The 20,704-nt window shown below is 38.1% G+C and overlaps 1 protein-coding gene across 16 annotated transcripts in view; it reads right to left on the bottom strand.

Annotated features, from left to right (window-relative positions):
- Window positions 1-20,704, bottom strand: part of OXR1 (oxidation resistance 1) — a 258,863-nt gene that overhangs the window by 186,522 nt on the left and 51,637 nt on the right. The gene's annotated exons all lie outside the window — the stretch shown is intronic.

Genomic DNA, 20,704 nt, shown 5'->3' with positions numbered 1-20,704 from the left:
ACATGGTTAATAACTCATCCAGACTCACTCCTATCACAAGGGATATAATATTCCATGTTCTATGTAGGTCAGAAGTAGCCATTGTAAGCTGATAGCAGCAATTAAGAGGCTGTGTTTTTGAAAGATTTTTTTTAATTTTTTAATTTTTTTTTTTTGTGGAGTAGGAATTGATTGAGGTTAAATGGAAACATTTAGTTGAAGTACTCCTAGTGTTTTAGGAAAATGAATCGGAGATCCATTGGTCTTAGGAGCCACCCATCTAGGTCACACAACTCCCAGAAGAGTCCTCCTCTCTGCCACCCTCCTCTTACCTCCTATGTTCCTTGAGAAAAAAAACCAAACAACAAAAACCAATCTCTGCTAACAGTCTGCAGCATTATCTGAACAAGTTCCCATGTCCTGCCCAGCACATTCACTTGACATTTGGACTGTTTCTGTAATCTCCTCCACAAAAGAGTCTGATTTGTTCAACGAGTGGTACCTGCTCTGCTTTCATCAACAGAAAGATGCACTGAACACAGTGGGAGTTAGCAAAGTCTAAAGCAAGGTGCCTGCACTCTCTGTTCCAGAAAATATTTTTAGTTAAAGAACAGTGATCTAGCTCGAAGTCTCCCAGGTCTACACACAGAAAGTTCAATTTTCTCAGATTTGTCACCTTTCAGCTGCTGCTTCTTCTGCGCTGTGTCTCTCCACAGGATGCCCTATTTCATATTGGTGCCACTACTTTGTACCTCCCACCTGGCTTCCACTGCTGGCACATTTTGGAAATAAAAGTCAGGACAGGCAATAGACTCTGAAAACAGGGAAATATGCAAACTGCAGCGTCCAGCAGAGATGTAGTATAAAAGTTTTTTATAATTTTGTCTCCAGGCAAAGACTACTGGAGAAAAATCCACATAGTAATCAATTTCGGAGGTATTTTAGTTCCCTAAAAACTACCACCCAAAAAATGCAGTTACCAAGATGTCCCAGTAATAGTAAAAACTACTCTTAAAATCATGGTTAAAAACTGAGTATCCTCTGGGCTTGAAAAACAAAATCAACACTAAAAAAATATTTTTAAATGTACTTTTCAAAATAATCCAGGCATCTACTCTGCATGTCAGTTGCAATCCACTCTTAATACATCAGAGCACTCCTCTGTCCAGAACACAAGCCAAGCATTTTCCAGGCCTCCTGACAGCTCTAATCCCTAGGGCTCTGGCCCACCAAAACTCAAATAGTAGTAAAAGGTCAGAGTCAGACCTTAGAAACTCAGTACTGATAATGAGGAACCTTGCATGCCCAACAGGACTATTTCAGAACTGTTTGTGGAATAGTAGTTCTGATTAGGAATATTAGAGAAACAAAAAAATTTAGTTATAGGTATGATTTTTAGTGCCACAAATTATTTTTTATTTTAGATTATTTGTATCATTATTAGTCTGCTGAATAATTTCATATTTAAATATGCTGTCTTAGAAAATCAAAATAACTAGTAAATAAAAAAAAAAAACAAACATCCTTTTAAGTTCCCCTCTTCCTTTTATAATTTATCTGAAGAACTCTTGGTTGAGCATCTCTGCAGATTTTCATAAAGACCATTGCGTAGTCTATTACAAGTTCTGTGAAGTACTTCTCTTTCATTTCCTAATCTACTGTTATAGAAACAAAAGAAGAAAAATGCCACAATCCTCATATGCAATGAACAAGGATAAAGCCCCATCAAGAACTTGCAGGCCAATCTGGTTCTGTAAATACAGCTTTAACACGCATCCAGAATCCCTTCCCCTGAACTTCCAGAGGAAAAAATATAATCAGTAACTCAGTGGAAAGAAGAGGATGTGAAGATTTAGGAGGTTGTTTTGTTTCTGGAATTTTTTTAAATGGAAAGCTTGATTTATGAGAGTAAAGCAGGCATTAACCTTGGTGAGATGGCTACTGCAGCTCTGTAGGAGCCCCTTCCCAAAGGAGCCAGCGATCAAAGCTGGCTGTGAGAAGCTGTTAAAAACTCTGTGCCATTCCTACTGGGAGTACAACTAAAAATACCAGCCCAAATTAGCAGTGTGCAAAGACAGTCATCAAGCACCTTAACACCTTCCTGATACATATGCAGAGCTTCTACTGAAATTTTATTACCATGCACCTGAACCAGGTATTGGTATTGAACCACAGCAGTTCAAAATATTTTTAGGCTACTGCTGGGAAAAACAAAAAACAGCAAAACAACAGCAGAAGTATTAAAAGGAGACTATTACAAAAAGAGTTCCTCTCTCTTTCATATATTCATGGAATAGTTACTGTTGCCTTTTTCCCAACCTGGAAATGAAACTCGAGATAATTTTAGTAAGGAGGTAATATAAAAGAGTATCTTTATTTGAAGGCTTTCAGGAGCAGTTATGGAAAGATGTCCACAGAAGTTCAACACACCATCCCCCTAGGGGTGAATACATGTTTGCAGGTTTTAGGGAATTAGCATAATTGATAAAAAGCACCAATTAGGAGGACAAGTGGTGATGCAATTCCCCCCTAGGTCAAGCCCCTTCTCTGGAGCCCCCCTTTCAGCACTAGTTGTATTTTGTCCAGGAGAATGTATCTCGAAGAGTTGTTCTCAGCCTTGGTTCCCAGAAGAACCAAGAGAGCACAGAGCCTTGTACCTCCTGGGGCTTGGAGTTCTGGAATTTGCTTTGTCTTTCTGCTTAGGGAAAGGCCATGGAAAATTACTGGGAAACTAGCTACTAATACAATAGGCTACAGAGCTATAAATGTATGTGTGAAGAATGCAGAGAACATATAAAAGTTAAAAAAAAGGTAAAACCAAAGCCGGTATCACTACAAGTAGTATATTTATGTATAAACCACTTTAGCAGAATCTGCAATATCCTTTAGAAAAGGTGAGGCTCAGACACTAAGCTCTGCTGCACAGCTATTGAAAGCATACACCATACCTAGTCATGCAACTACTTACATTTCCTTTTGCAGTCATAGTTGTTCCTTGTATCACTGCTTGTTTTTAACTTCCAAAATCCAAGCCTGATTTATAACATGATTTTAATAACAGGAGCTGGTGGAGGTACCTGATTAGAATTGCTCAGGACAGCTGATGGCTGATAATTTATAGTTATTAGTGACACTGTTTCACCTTACTAGTTAGTTAGTTTTGCTTTTTTCCTGAACCCGTTTGTGTCAAAGCAACACAGGAATGAGGCAGCTTGGGATGTTGCTAATTCAGAGGATGCTGGTGTTTGGCTGGGATAGGAGCAGGGAACAGCTCATCACCGACCACTGGGAGACAGTGGCAACAAAGCCAGCCAGCATTGTGACTGCGAACCTGCCACACACTACATTTCACTTGAGCGAAATGAAATTACTTGACTGCTTTAACTGCCCTTTTTTCTGGGTTTAGCAGTGTCAGCTCTGCCTCCAACTCTACCTCTTCCCCTTCCACCTTCCATCAAATGGACACACATCTGGACCTCTAACTGTGACCCTTATCCATAAAATCCTTTAATTTTCTTCCATTGTTTTAATGTCACTGATCATCTCCTTGCCTCCAGGTAATGCCAATGTCATTTCAATGCCATTTTCAGTGCAACTCAATTTTGGAGGCTGAGCTATGTAGGCATCTGAGCATCCCTATCCTCCTTTTTTCAGTACAACCAACAGCTTCATGGATGTGCAGTGGAGAAGTGAGCAGCAGCAAATGGCCCATACACTAAATGTCACCTCCTCCAGCTGTGCTGCTGCTGCTCCTCTGCTGCCTGTCAGCAGCCAGCACTCAGATAAAGATCACACATTCACTTTAAAAAATCAGATACAAGGTTTTGATACTTGTTCCCCTTCAAATATAAATGCATTCAACTCTCCACTGAATCACTTCTGAGGATTTTCTGGTTCTACACATTTCAGGATAGAAGATGGTAACTGCTACACAATTTTGTGCATTTTCTTCTCTCCATATCCTTCAGATCTTCTAGGCGGCAGCTAACTCACATTCATGAGAAATGAAAAGAGAAAGGGAGTAATCACCATGCTTGTTCTCTGCTCTTTATTTCAAAGTTTTGTGGAACACTGTCTCTTACAATACTCTGCAAGGCTCTGACAAACTGCTTTGCTCACAGAGCCATGGGCTGCCTATGCTAGCAATGCCTCCAGCCCTCCTTCTCCTCTCCTTGCAGGATCTGGCACATCCAGGGAAAGCAAAAAGGCCTTTTTCCTTCTGCAGAGGCAGCATATCTGCTGCTGCTGTGACCCTGCAGTGTGAGACATGTGCTCCACAAAGACTGTAAGGCTCCCAGCACAGTCTCTGCCATCATAGCAGCAAATGCAGCACCAAAACTGATCATTCGTGTGTGAAATATTGTACATAAGCATTCCAGATAATCAGTCTTGGACTGATTTAGTTACAAATTTTCAGGTGTAAGGGATTCTAAATCCAGACTCTCTCAGTACAGGTACCAGTGCTAAAGGCTTTGCTTTAGGTGTGGTAGAAACGCCCATCAGGATGTTGTGGCATAGCTCGAGATTTTGGCATGTAAACAGACAGGATGGAATGGTTACTGTATTTAGCAGTCCATCAATAAGCTGCAATCTAATTTAAAGTGACATTTTTACAATTCTTGCAGAAACAGGAAAATTAGAGGGTCAGCTTCTTTAATAAAATATGGCAGGGTTTTTTTAATATGACATTTCTCTTTTTTCTATTCTTATTAGAAATAATTAGAAATTTAATTAACAATTGATGCTCAGACTCACTGATGAAGCCATTACTATCCACATATAAAACAAGCTAAAAAAGGCCTACAACTAAAGCAGGCCCCAAAAGTAAACTTACATTAAGTTAAAAAATCCTACAGACAAGATTCTCAACTTGAGTTGAAGCTATCCTTCTTTGTAACTGGGTAGCATTGACTTCCACAAACACTTATGGCCTTATACTTCCCGAGTAGAGTGTTAGTTCTCTTGCAGTCTAACCTTCCTTGTAAGCATCTTCTGCTCTCTGGTTAAAAAGGAACCACTAGAGTTAAAAATACTTCAAAGTATCTGATTTCATTCTGAATTTCTGTCTTCACCTAGCAGTAAGAGCTGTCTATCATTTATTGTTTGTAAAAATCAGGATCTAAATAAATAAAAAAACCTTCATATTTGAGAAAAAAATCACAACAGCAGCAGAACAACAGTTGTATAACAATAGTGACTCAAATGACAACTTAACAAAATACTACTAATTTATCACTCAGTTACCAGTTTGTAGTAGTCTGGGATAGCTGCTTAGGCCAAATGAAGTCCTTCTACCCAGAACAGTAAAGTTCACAGAGACTGATAGGAAATATATTTTTCCAGATTATCATTGCCTCAGGCTTTGATATCTGACCTTCCTTCTAAAAGGAATATCACCCAAACAGCAAATCTCATTGGAAAAGAAAAAAAGAAAGATGGTTATTTCTCTGCTATTCAGAATGAGATAGGAGCTTCAGCAGACAAAGGAACAATTCACTGATGCTTGTATGTAATTTTGAAAAAATAAAGATCGTGCTTTGATCACGAGAATTACACCACTTACTCAAAAACTTGCCTGCAGTTAGGAACTTAAAACATAATTTTTAATAACTGAAGTGCACGGAAGTGAGCTTGAGACTCTCAAGAAAGAGAATAAATCAATAAAGATATCAACAGCCAGCCCTCCTTACCCCCCATTCCTGATACCATCAATCCAGCCTAGATGGATTAGTGAGACATCCTCCTGCATGACCTTGCTGGCACAATGAAGGGTGATACAAGGCTGATCCCCCTCTCCCCACATTTGGCCGTGGGTAGGGGATTTCAGGCGTGGGTGATCATGATCATATGTGCAACATGATGAGACCTCCCACCAGCACAATTTCCACACCCACACAAAATGTGTCCCAGGCACCACAAACATAGGGGATACTAATGGAAAGTAGGGAGAGCTCTCCTTTCACTACAGAAAAATGTCTGAGGCCTGGCATGGACTATTATATGTGCCTCATCAATTTCCACTCAAAACCAAATTACTTCATCTCTTGATTGATATCATAGTGGCAGGAATACATCACAAGGTACAACAAAAAATGTTGGAGTGATCCTTGATTCCCCATAGGGTATCTTCAGGAAAACCAGCCACAGAACCTACAGATATGCATCAGAAGGGATCAGGTTCTGTATTTATAGCCTATTTTAGCTTTTTGTGTTTTTAAACTTTTACAGAGATGGGGAACACCAATAAACTATGACTCAGTAAATAACCTAGCAACTTGCAATGTGGAGCCACTGAAATTCTGGAGTTGTGCACAGAAGTCCATTTCTTTCCCTAGGTTAGCAATCACTTATTCTGAGTGCTACACTGGAGAAGTCATTAGGTGCCAATTTCTTTACAATACAAGACCATTTAAATTTCAGATCTAGCATTAGTCCTGAATAATATGTTACGATCAGTTACCTGCTTTTTTTTTTTTTTTTTTTTTTTTTTTTTTTTTTTTTTTTTTTTTTAAATAGCTTTAGGCCTATAATGCCTCTGGTTTACCATAGGCTAGGACAATATATTTTCTTCCATACGTGTATTTTAACCAGGCAGGGACACTCAATAGGCAATTACAGTATAAAATTATACAAAACAATTTTCATGCCAGTCTCTCTCTATTTCTATGAAGAAACATGAAAGATAGCCACTTATAAAACAATTTCAAATACCAATTGTCAATCTGCTTGCAAAAGCAAACTAGCAACCCTTGTTTAATCTCACATTGTGGATCCTGCTGCCCGGAACTCCAAGTGTTTGATCTATCCATCCAAAGTTTGATTTGTGTTTTGTGACTTGGCTCAGATATATCAGCCTGCACTGAAACAGGCCTGCCACCTTCTAAGGGAGAATAGTATATTAGTGACATTCATTTCCCTTCCTCCATAGATTAAAAGCTGTGGTTTGTCCTTTCATAGTCTGTGTGATGATGTTGACTGTCCCCCAGAACAAATCTTGCAATGCCACCAGTATTTGAGGACCTATTTCTGAACTGTAAATAGAAACTATATCATTCTGGAAAGTGGAGATAGAGCTGAGGACACAAAGCATATTGATTTTTGTTGTGTTTATCTGTCTCTTTATATCGCTGAAAATCTCTAGTGTTTCTGATATTACTTTTTAACAGTGCATTTTTCCTGTTTCCCACTGAAATAAATGTCAGCAGATGACAACTTAGTCTTTGTTGTTGCCATTTGGTAATTTAACTGCACTAAATAAGGAACTGAATCTGATTGCAGAATCTTTTTGCCCTAGCTGTGTGTTATCTTAACATCTTTTTCTGCCGTCTTACTAGGTTGAAGATCAAAAGTGTAAATGGCAAACCTGTTATCAGCTCGTAGTTCAGCATCAACCACTTAAACTGTGATTCAGCAACTTTGCAAAGGTGACAGATAAAATTTATATAAGAATCATAGTTTTGGCAAACATTATTAACTGCTTAGATTTAAGGGGTTTTGATAAGGTTATCTCAGGGAAATACAAATAAACCATCCAGCATATTATGCAGAATCACAGAATCAGTTGGGTTGTAAAAGACATTTAAAATCAAGTCCAAGAATTACCCACATATACTATACCATTCCCAGTAATGTAAACTAATTTCTGCCTATTTTCTTGCACAAGACCAACTTTTTTGTCCTGTGCTGCCAACCCTTCTGTTTATTTTGATCTATGCCTTTGGTGTGTAAACCATCCTTAGAGTTGGTTCAGCCCCCCCTGTTCACATCAAGACTAAATATCTCAGTTCTGCTCTTCTATCCTTTTTGCCCCGAAGTCCATTTATCCCATATTTCCAGACATCCTTTAGAAATATTTTCATAAAGACTAAGAGAGCCATAGCACCTTGAAAGAGTAGTTATGCTGCCTCTGGTGGTTTTTTAACCACCATTTCCTCACCTCATTCACAGGGGATGCAGACTGCTCTGGAGGACTCCCATGGGGCTCCAGGTCAGTGAAAGTGCTGGTGGGGGAACATGGTCTAAGATCAGCCCTAAGGGTAGGAAACAACCTATATTAATTCACCTTTAAAATAATTTAATAAAAAATAACCATAAATTGGAAAGCATATGCATTTCGGCATTGTTGACTACCCTAACAGTTTATAGGAGCTGTTCTAGATTTTGAGTAGCTCTGACAACTAGATCCAATATATAAGCAAAGCAAATTTTTAATACTTATAGGAAACTACAAAACCCAAATGCTAATGTCTGCAAGTAAAACAGAAGATTCAATGGCTAAAAATTTAAATGGTTGCTAGTAAGCCACATGCTTTAAGACTTTATCAAGGCACTGTCAAATCAGAGAAAATCACGTTTGCATGAAGTTGTCACCCGTCACCTTAGATATTCATTTTTATTTATTGGAGCTTCATCTCTTGTGCAATAAGTGACTCAGGCTGCTCCAGGATCCAGCATCTTTCACAGTAATGGGTTCACTAAAGCTGTAGCACTGCTCTTGGCTTCTGCTCAGCAGTTGGCCTGAGGTTACAAACTGTACTGTTTATTGAGCCTCATTAAAACCACTGTCATGTGGAATCAGCTTAGCTTGGCTTTAAGAAAATGTAGAATTGTCTAAACGTGCAATTCCTTTTGAAGTCAGAATGCTAAGTTTGTACCATATTCCAGTGATTCTAATAATGATTCTAATCCTATTCCATGAGCAATAAATGACCACATGTGTTTGTTGGTTTAAAACCTGACTCTGCAAAGGTAGTAATTATACTAAAGCCATTTGAAGTCAGCTTGCAATTAATGTTGCAAAACAGTATTTGTCTAAGTAATAAAACTCAGATCCTAATCATGCAGGAGTTGTAAATGCATAGTATGTGTCCAATACTTTTGGCAAAAAAACAAAGAAGTATTTTAAATTTCATATTTAATGTTCAGTTTATCTAGGCTGGCCCAGAATATTTATTGAGCTGTTATCTCACATACTATAAAGCAGTGATGAAGTGGGTTCTGCATGAATGCTCTTATATATCCTCAATGTGCCATTACAACTGGTAGTCTTTTTGTAAAACAAGACCTTAGCAGCCTGTGATATATTGTACAGTAATTGATATAACAAGCCTGTAATATATTATCATAGTGTTCCTGCTCCAGAAGTGGAGCTGTCTTCTTGGAGATACTGAGGAGAAAAAACCTTCCCCTAATATGTTTGTACATTCCCTTAGAACTATTTTATTGGTCCATCCAGAAAGAAAGTGTTAGAAGACAGAAAGGAGTATTTAAGCAGTCATTATAAAGATGGAACACGGTTAATAGTTTTAAAGTGGCAGAGAAACAGGTTTAATAAACCTTTCTAAGCTTTTTTGCTACCATAAATTGTGATAAAAAACAAAAGAGAAAGAACTAAGTCAAGCTACAATAAGGAGATAATTCTGAGCAGAAACATCAATTAACAAAGAAATCATCCAGGCATTGAACTTGCTTCTGCTAACATCAGCAGCAAAATTCTTGGCAATTTTGTAAGATGACATCCAGCGCAGGAAAATTAAAACTTCCTTATCAAACTACGTGCTGCAGTAATTTCCTTTGGGAATGAGGCTCTTTTTTTTGGAAGTTATTCCTATTATAAACTAAATGTAAATGAACTTTCACCTACACAGAGAATTCCCTCTCTTTTGTTGCCCAAAACTTTTTAGAGCTGGGACATAGCATTAACTTATGTAAGTTACAGATGAAGGTCTTATCTCCTGACCAGAAAGTCCACTGTTACCTCCCTGAGCAATGCATGTGAAGGTAGAGTGGGGACCAGAATAAAGATATATTCGGCATCCTTGGGGTACAGCCCCTGGGAAGCGTTACCATATTCTCATGGACCCAAATTGCCTCCATAACTTGTCAATCCATCTTCTTCATATTCCTTCTTTGAATTCTCTTCACTTTTATTAGTTTTCACATTCTTTTCTGTACCTTCCAGGGAATTGCTCTACACTACTAAACATATATGGAAAGAAGACTACTAAACATATGTGTCCGTCAGAGAAAAATCAGATATATGAATTTCATCTTGTATATGGAATACTTGATAACTTCTACATTTTTATGTGACTGTTTTAAGTCTAGACATAAAATAGGAAGAAGGCTGTGAAAATCCTCTGCTAGTTTACTCACAGGGCAAAATGAAAAGGAGCTTTCTTTCTCCTTTTACTCTGACTTGCATATTTTTTTACACAAAGTGAATTTAAGACTCAGTAGTGCACCAGGAATTAGCTCTTCCAATGTGACATTATCTTTACATTTAATCCAGTGTTTTTCTGACTGCTTAAATTTAATGCCATTATGGTTCTTAGCTGTAAATCATACTCTCAAGTAATCACGGTTTGCAACCATGAGATAACCAGGTCAATTCAAGTATCCTTTTTCCTGATGAAAATCAGAACCTAGAGGAAGAAGTGAGTGCAGCATGGCTTGTTGTCCTCCATAACCCAGCAGGCCAGAGAGAACTGTGAGAAAATAAATGCAAAACTCTTCAACGTCACATTTGATATAATGATATCAATCTAGTCTTTTTCTTCTCCTCTTTGAAAAGTTATTCAAATTTCTTTTCATCTCTCTATCATTATGATCATTTCAAGTGAACAGTAATCTGATAGTCCGCTTTATAGCTTCTTTGAAATATTCTTGAAAGTCTAGGCTTATTTTTTTTGTTACTATATCAAAAGTGGCTATTATTAAACTCTAAAAGAGAGTTTAAAAGTCAGTAATTTTAGTGAAAGAAATCAAGAAAACAGGAACAATCCCACTCCACCTCATGGTGACACATAAAAGCAACACATTAAAAAGAATTGGCAAGTTTAAGAGCAAAGAGATGATTGAGATGTCTATGCAGGAAGCAGTAATAAAGCAACACTTCAGCACTGAAAACCTCAACTCTCCTTTCATTAGCCCAATGAAGCAAACATTTAACTATTTTTTAACAACAAAACACAAATAATCAGGAAAAAAATCAAAGACTCTTCTATTAGATGAAGTAGTTCTATGCTGAAATAAAAAGGTAAACCCTCTTTATGACCCAAGAAAAACTAAAACAAAACTAAAGAGGCAAAAATAGCAATACATGCCTTCATCTTGTGAGTAAATTTTCATTTAGTTGTACTTAAACACGTCACACAGAAGTATGAATTATTAAGTTTTGATTGTGGTCCATTATTATGGCAGATGAAAGGCCAGCTAATGTGACTCATTACACCTACACCTAAAAAGCTTTTCCTTCACTGCAGAAATGGGAAGTGGATGGAGTGGCAGGCTGTAACTATGATGGCTGCAGTCTCCTTTTTGCTTGGCCATGACTTCAGAAGTAACCTTGGCAGATCATAATGTTTTCAGAATGGTGCATCACTTTTGGCCACTTTTTTCTAGCATGAGTTTTGTGATTTAGCCTCATTGCATAATAAGAACTAAAACACCACAAAACCCAGTGTAAAAAGCCACAGTGAGAACAGGGGTCCTATTACTGACAAGCAGCAGCACCCACGAGTACAACCCAAGGAAGGCTTCTTCCAGACTCTTGTCAGCCAGAAGTTTCATTCCTTGAGCAATAGGGACTTTTCCTGCAATCCTTAGAAATAACATCACACTGTCTTCACAAAATCCTTAGTGTTTCTTTGCTGCTGACAAATGTGAAAGCTTTTTTTAACTCCCTAGAAATTTGGTCTCTCTGACATCAGCTCCACAGGTTAATTAACTTTTTGTGTTAAAAAAATACACTTATTTTCAGTAGGCATAAACAATCACCTTTTAAATTCTTTGAAATGTTTGGGGCCCTAAGTATGACTCAGAGCATAAAATGCACTAGGGTCAAGTGGATTTAGGTAGCCTTTCCTCTCTGCTTTTCTTCCTTTTCAGTCACCTTCTTGATTCTGTGGTCCACTATTCAGTTTTCCTTTTTCTATTTTTGCTTCAATTTTATTTTCTAAACTCAAGTACTTGGAAAAAAACCTAAAACTTATTTTAAAAATAGCGATTTCTTATGTTCTTTGTCTTTCCTCAATAAATAATTCTGAGTCTCTTCATTTTCCTAGAATCGTCAAAATATTTATACATGTGTAACTTTTCTGTTTCTAATTTTCATTCACTCCCCACTCCTCTCACCTCTCTTTTCTTCATCTCCTTTCTTTATTCATTCAGTCTTCTTCTTGGCCCTCATTTATTCAGTGTAGTGCAGTGAGGCAAAAAAAGCAAGCAGAGTTCTTATAATGAACTAGTTATGCTCAGAAAAGAATAACAACAGAAAATTTTATGGCCATTTAATGACAAGCAGATTAGGAAGTAATTAGCATCTGCAGGTCTGTGGCACTGAGGTGTAAGATGCAGTTCTGGCTGAACAAAGCCCTCTTCTCCTGGGATGGGCATGGATGCCCATTTTAAGTCCAAGATCCCCATGACAGCAAGCCATGCCATCCACATTACAGAAAACATCTGTCATTATTTTCACCTCATCTATCATGGTCCTTAAAAGCAAAAGACTCTGCACAGTGAGAGACAGAAATCTGAGCCACACATTAGATTCAGTATGTTTACTAAATACCGAATTTAAAGTGGATATTAGATGGCTCTTTCTCCTCTATCTGCCAAACATTTTAAAAATTGACTGGATAAAACTATCCATCCTGAAGAGCATTTTAGCTGTGAACATGTTGTAAATCCAGATTTTTGCACGGCAGAAAGCCGCCCTTCCTACATTAATGAAAAAACTGAAGGGCATTATTTTACTCTTGAATGCACCAAGTAGTTTCTGTTGAGGCTAATGTACTACTCACAGTGGTAAGTGCTGCTCTTCATAATTACCAGCTGTGGTCACTGGGTACTTTAGATAACATTCCACTTTTGTGTAACACCCCATACATCTCATAATAAGTGCCATACTTTTTGACACTCTCCCATGGCCTGGGCAGCACTACTGGGCATTGGGCAGAACACTTGGCTACCCTGTACTTTGACACCTACTCACAAAGCAGAGCAGATTACTCTGTGGGAAGTTGAGAATGTATGCCTATTGTACCTATGATTCTCAATTCCTGAATCCTACAGATTGTCTTTCTGAAGCCAAATGTCATCTCTACTTCTTTATATCCAAAGCATACTCATAGAGGACACCTCTCACCTCTCTGCTTTCCTATCTACTGAAGCAACTATTTCACTACCATTATGTGTAAAAAAAAGGCACAGGGTGTTGGGTTTTTTAAGCAGCATACAAATACAAGTCTACACTTGAGGAGGAATGAAAACAGAAACACTGCACTGCACAAATATTAGAATATACATAATTTTAAAAAGTTCCCAAATATTAGACAGTAGGAATGAGATTTTTACCTATATAATGCAATTTGTTATTTTTCTTATGTTCCTGTATCCCTGCTTTTACTAAAATGCAATGTTTTAAATTAAAAGGCCTCAGCTTCTTCTCTTCCTTGGGAGACATACATAGAAATTCCACTGGGAAGTGAAGATTAGTGCCTGAAACCAGAAGACCTATTCTGATAGCTGCTCCTGATCTTACCTTAGCTGAGAGGACCCACCCAGCCCAATGGGTTACATCTCCCATATAGTGGCATGAGGGTACAGAGATCTCTCACAAGGAAGGGAAAAATAATATTGCAAATACATGCCTGAAATTGCTGGAGATTCATGAGGCTGTAATATTGCTAGAAGACACAGGCCATCTGCCTTTACATATATAAATCTAAGAAATTTTCATAAAGAAGGTACAGCATACAATTAAACTCTTTTGTAGGCATTACAAGGAAAGTAATTTGATCTTGTCACGACACTAATGCCTCAAACATGATTTCACTTCATGATTTCTGGCTGACTGCCTCCAGCTAATGATACAAGCAGGAAGGACCATCTGAGAAATCCTTAATCAAAACACTAATTGAAAATGTTTCTATCCACAGGTCAAGGTCAATTTTTTCGTTATGAAACACATACAAGACAGCCAAAAGGACAATTTACTTAAATCAGTAAGTAATAATACCTGCAGCGATTTACTGCAATAGTAGAACAACATGCACATTCAAAAGAAGAGTATCTCCTCATCTAGGTTACAAGGCTCTTTAAAATAGAGCCAGAGCAGCATTTAGTTCCCTTTGGTTGCAGTGAATAGTTTGAAGGTTGAAATTACATTCTCTGTTGATCACTGGAAGACAGGGCTAGGGACAGACTATTGAAAAATTTCAGTGTCCTTTTGGCTGCCTTCCAGTCCCATCTCCAAGTGGCTGCTGTTCTATTTAATGTAACTGGAGTCTACCCTTAGGATGAGTATCTTTCTTCCTGACAGTTTTTGTTCTTTTTCAAGGCTGGGGAACAGCCACAGACCAACAAAGACTGCCTCTTGAAGCCTCAGCCGAAGGGCTCAGGATGGAACAAACATGGCCAAGATGCTGCTGCTGCATGGCTCTCTTGCAAACGAGTTCCTCTACACTTTCACTGAAAATGCAGACCATATAATAGCTGATAATCCCAGAGACAGAAATGTTTTTCAGTTGAAAAGATTTTAAAACAGCAATGGGTTTTGAGGAAAATCTGTCCCATAGCTGCAATACATGAACAGTCAGAAAAAGATATAGTCTTGCTAAAAGATTGCAAGCTATAACTGATTCTTGTTGGAGCAATATGGGCATTTTTAGTGCAGACAATTGCTAAACAGGCTGTTGCATATAAGAGCTTCAGATTTTTAATCCAGGATTCCAGAACAAAACCCAACCTGCTTAAAAATTCTTCAAAACCTTCACCCATAAAAGGTTACATAAATTCTCTAAGTGGACAGCCCTGGGTTAATAGCTAATGTAATTATGCCCTGTTTGTACTGACCAGATAGAAAAGTTATGGCAGTGCACAGGTTCAGCTCACACACATCAGTCTGTGTCTAACCTGCAGTGCCCTTGGGGCACACCCTGCACATACCAGGGCACGTTCCACTATGTGATTGTTCTCCATGGCTACTGGTTTCAAAATTAGCCAAGCCCCAGACTGACCAATTCTGTGGGTAGAGTTCCAAGCTTCCCTGGCCTTCAGGCTTCACCAATTACCAATGCTCCTCATGGACCTTCTTCCTGCTCTGCACTGCAGATATTTGTGCAGCACAGAGTCTCTGAGGTACACAATAAATTGGTACCTTCTGCTTATTATATCTGCAAGAAGAAAAACACTGAGGAGTTTAGCAGACATTTATGCTCCCCAAAATAGCCAGGACTGATTCACATTTACCCTGACTCACATAAGTTATCACAATCACATTACTTTCAGCAAAAACATCAGTTAAAAGGAATTTGTGTCAGGGCCACAAGCAAAGAACTATTCCATTACAGCATGCCTGTGCTGGGAAGTTGTTAACATCTTCAGCAATTCCCTTAGGAAATGTCAACAGCAGCACCAGAAAAAAAGCAAACATATTTGTTTGTCTAAATATTAAGAAGAGCCTGGAACAGTTTCTAAAATGTCAACAAGAAAACCACACTCCAAACCAGCATGATTTCTTTTTGTTGCAAACATAAATAGTTCTTATGTTAGTTTGGAAAGCAGTCGAGGGGGAGTCAGCCTGGGTACCAGACTGAAGCAGATATTCCTCTTCACAGTATGCAAGGAAATAATAATGCAAATAGAAAGAAAGCCTTTTGAGGGAAAGACAAAAAGATATTATGTCTCTTTGGGATAAGAAAAGTAAACATGTAAATACCATGCTTTTAGAAAAAGAGAGACGTCTAAGGCACAGCTAATATCTCACAGCTACTGTGTTACTGTTTTCTGTACACAGTGAAGGGTGAAGTATCTTGCACTTAACATATTGCTTATTTCCTTTACATACTGCATAACACAGCACAAGACTCTAGTATTGACAGTTGCACTAACAAAACCCACTTTCCAAATATACAACACTCTTAAGAAACCTTCCACATTTTCTAATAAGCTAATAATTATTCAATACTTTAGTGTTCTTATTACATAATAGATATTATATAATATCATCGTAACTTCTCATTATCTTTACTGTGTGATAATTAGCAGTGCTGCACACTGGTTGCAATCTTTTTTATTGCAAATAGACCCATATAAAATCATCTGGAGGTTCATTTCCTCTGCACCTCAGAAAAATCATTCACCTGTTATCAGGGAGCAAGTGGCTGCAGATCCCATGCATTCCACCTGGAGAGGAGAGAAAAGCTGCAGTGTTCAAAAGGAGGTGTCAAGCACAACTAATATCCAATACCAACAGGCCTGAGATTTACTCTTCCATACAATTTTAGTAAGTAGGAAGTGGTTTTATGACATGGAAATAGAAACCAAGCTCCAGTAAGTTTACTGTCCTTTATTCAAAGCTTGTTTATTATCCTGCAAAACATCTGGAAGAGACAATCACCTGCAACACTCTACATAATCCCATATGGTTCTCTCTTCTCTAGCTAACATGAGGCAAGCCTTTCTTGAGCTCTCCCTTCACTAAATCCTCTGTTAGCTACATCCAGCTCTCCACAGCCAGGTCTATCAAACTAGCCAAACCCCTATTTAGCCCTGTTTAAGCTAAAACTTCTCTACCATGTCTCAGCTTTCCTGGAAACTGCCAAGAGAGGACACAGGGCCTCCGCCACAGGTCACGTTATAAACTACTTTTGTCACTCGTTTTTCCACTTGAGACTCTGGGCTACACAACATCATCTGATTCATTTAATATAAATAATTGACAAGACTCCTTCCAATTCAATAGTTCGTTTGCTATTGCCTTTATAAATAAGGACAGAACTTTATAATAGAGTAAAAATGTGCAATTGTGCTTCAAATATTTTAGGAACTTGCTATATAAAAGTAAAAATAAAGTCCCCTTTAACAATAAAATATAGTTATTCTGTCACTGCAAGTTTCCATGTGTATCACATCTCCAATGATTTACAGCTTCTTTTCTTTTTTCCCTTCTCCTAACAAACACAAGGACATTTTTCACTGCTGAACACTTGAGCTGGAAGCTGAAAGTCAGGTTAGATGCTTACTCATCAATTAGTAATTAGGATTTTGCAGGTCAAGTTCTACCCCAGAATCAGCTATCAAGTTATCTCTTACTGCAGCCATTTTAAATACAAACCTGCGTCCATACCCCTGCACTGGTAATCATAAATTTAACTACCTCCATCCATGGGAGTTGATGGTCACCAGACAGGAAGAGGACACATTGGGAACAGAACTGAGCTCAGCTCTTCACCTGAATGTGTTCTAGTGAAAACAGACAGGAAATCCACTGACTAACCTCACAGCTTTTAATGCCTTGCCTTAAGCAGGAAAAAAAGCCCACCTATGGCTTCTGTGAACAGCAGACATGAAAGATGAAGATGTAAAGGCAGTTCTATCTTTTTTGTTTTGAAGAACTCTTCAATTTCACTTGGAGTTAAAAGTATTAAGAAAAAAAGTTATTTCACTTCAACAGGCAATGAGTTCTCCAGTTGGTGCTCATGTTCCTGATGAAATAGTGATTTGTGAGGAAAGAAAAGCTGATACTCAGCGTCCATATCAAAGAGATAGAAGGAATCATACTTCCCCTGCCTCACACATCGATGTTGTATCTCTTCTGGATCCTGCTGATAACATATGCTCCTGAGGCATCTTCTCTTATTATCACAGACAGTGCAGACATGCTATGCTATGCCAGCCTTCTCTAGTATTCCTGATCTCCTATAAACACCACATGGTTCCACACATTTAATCTGTTTTATATCTTCAAAGGGAAGATATTATTTAGGAAATTTAAAGGAATGCACTTAATTCAAAGGAGGTTCATGAGTACTCTTGCCTATAAGTTGTTTTGAGCATGAGTTATCTAATAAGAAAGACCCATTAAATTGAGTGAGATGATTCTCAACATACTTTGACTAGAGTAAGATGATTACTTTTTTTCTCAGTTGTGCCCCTCAGATCTCTAATTCCCACTGGAACAGGGAATATGCCCAGGAAAAAGCCTCTATTACTATTCCTACTTGTGACTACAACATGACTCGAGGTTCTGCTGCAAAGACAGCTGGCAGCTGAGACAACATGGTTCTGACACAGAGCAGTCTCGTTTCCAGTCTATAATCTCTTTCTGCTAATGGTGTAAATAATTTTTTCTTATAAATTAGTCTGGTCCCTAAAGATTACAGGAGGCAGAAAGAGAGCTTCCTGCCTTCTGGACAACATTTTGAGTCTATGCATCTCTTCATATTTCTCTTTGTGCAACCGAAAAAGGCCTGAAAACAGGATTAGAGATACCTGTAAAGTCAAGCACATCTGTTTTTGCAGAACTAGGGGCAAAATGTGAAGTTATAAGAATAGTCAGAACATGTACTCAGGAACCAGTAGAGGAAACCTTTTCAATGGGTAATAACAATGCACTTTATATCCCAGGGACTTTCCTTTTAGTGGATAGGAACACATCAGCTGGAGCCCAACAGCATCCTGCAACACAACAACCTCCAGCCTCAAGTCTGATGAGTCTGAATGTGTGATGGACAGTAAGTCTGTGCCAAAGCATTTGGGGAATACATACATCTTTTTAAATATGACATTTTTATTGAGGTTTTCAGTTCAATTACTAGAGCTCAATTCAGTCAGCATGGCAGCTGCATACCAAGTACCACTACATTTTGACCAGCAAGTCAGCCAGCTCTGCAGATTTTTAGGGAAGACAGCTAATGCTACAGAACTTTAGCTTTGTAGTTAATGAAGTTCTGGGCCTAAAAACACCCACTGTTAAGAGAGAGTTGCCCAGGAACAGCCTTGAGCAGATTCTTCACCACAGTCACTGCATGTTTGGTATGCACTTCCTGAGTGACCTACCAGTCTGGAAGCCAATGGGTAATGCTATCTTTATGACTTAGCCCTGATTTAAATTAAGACCTATTTAGTTAATTTCCCAGCAATTCAAGACACATTCAGTCAGCTTAACATCATCAATATGTTTTGAAGTAGGGAACACAAGGTTTTGGAACTGCTGGCTGAAGACCCAGACAGCTCTGTGCTGACAGCAGAAGAGTGTAGGCTGCAGCTACTGCTTGTTCTGGAGTTACTACATTATGAGTAGACTTTGATGGTCAAACTTCTGCCATCTGTATTTCTGCTTGTTGGACTCTGCTCATCTTGCTATACACCAAAGCTGGAAAAAGTCTATTTCTGTTCAGTCAACTTGCTATTTAGAAAAAACCAACCACCCAATCAAACAAACAGCACCACATTGGCTAAGACTCTTATTTCAGCACATGTAAACATGATATTACTAATTCTAAATATGAGACAGTTGCACAGTCCAGTAAGTCAACCAAGCCAACCAAAACTGCTGAAATGCATTACAGCATAACTCCTGGCTCCCAATATAACAAGGAGTATAACATTTCCAGTATGTTACAAGAATATTGGTTACACAGGCTCATCTTTTCATTCTGCTAGGCCTCAGACAAGACTTGCCCTAGAATGAGTAAAAGGATAAAAGTGCAAAGGTTCAGGACACATTACAGCATATCCAAGATACAGCATTAGTACTCTCAATTCATTGTTACATAAAATGGCTCAAAATTATGGCACATAGTTGTAGAATTACAAGAGTTTGGCTTTGAGCACTTTAGCACTTACCTGCTCTAAAGTCTTGCTTGAAGCAAAGTCAACTTTAAAGATAGGACTGACTCTGAAGTCAGGACAAGAGACAGCCTTGTCCAGTCAATTCCTGTGTGTCTCTGAGGAAGGACATGGCCAGTAGGTCAAGACAAGTCATTATTTTCTTCCACTCAACACCCATGAGATAGCACCAAAGTATTGGGCCAGGACTTTGGGCTCCCCAGTGCAAGAAAGACATTAACAAACTGGAGCCAGAAGAATTGGTTTCTCCATACAGCAGCAACAGTATCAATAAAATCAGTGCCAATTTTTGGCCAATCTAGTAGATACAGGTGCCTTTTTTTGGTCATTGTAAAATATTGCTTCTTAAAGTTCTAATAAATGGTTATATAATTCAAAATAAGTTATTAAATTTATATTAGATTTATATTAAATTTATATTTAATATAAATTTAATAATTTATATTTTAAATAATTTTTTTCTTGCCATTTCTGACTGTCAGTTTCTGGTTGTCTCATTTCAATACTTTTTTTCTCCCGTAAGTTTATATTCCAAATAGAGACACCACACTTTAACCTGATGCTTCCAAACAAGCACACCTCTTGTCCTTCATATTTACTTATTTACTTTTACTCCCAAATCCTGACCAAATTTGTATATTTAGAGGTTCCTAGATTCAGTTTTCAAGCACATGAGGTTTGTTTTTTTTAAATCTTTATCAAGGAGACATACAATTTGTTTCAGTGTCACAATCCTATTTCAAATATCAGATAACTCTTACCATTAATAACTTGTACATATCTCAGGGGAATTTTCATAGACATTACAGGAAAGAAATCAGCCTTAGGCAATGTCCTTGTAAAACATACAGCATACCACATTTCTATTACAGCTGTACAGCTTCAAATGTCTGCTTCATGGCGTATGTAATATATGTGCAAAAGTACCTGCTTCTTTCTCAACACGCTAACATTCACTCACAGAATGCAAAGGCTGCATGTATAAATAAACATCAGTTATTGTGGTTACCAGAGAGTCAACACAAGATACATTTTCATTCGGAATATTTTTTACCACCCACCGTGCGCAGAAAAACAATATTGCATCACT

The sequence above is a fragment of the Sturnus vulgaris genome, chromosome 1 (genome assembly GCF_052056855.1).
Source record: "Sturnus vulgaris isolate bStuVul1 chromosome 1, bStuVul1.hap1, whole genome shotgun sequence".
In the NCBI taxonomy this organism is placed as follows: Eukaryota; Metazoa; Chordata; class Aves; order Passeriformes; family Sturnidae; genus Sturnus; species Sturnus vulgaris.
Note: the sequence above shows the minus strand (reverse complement) of the source record. Positions and strands in the feature narration are given on the sequence as shown.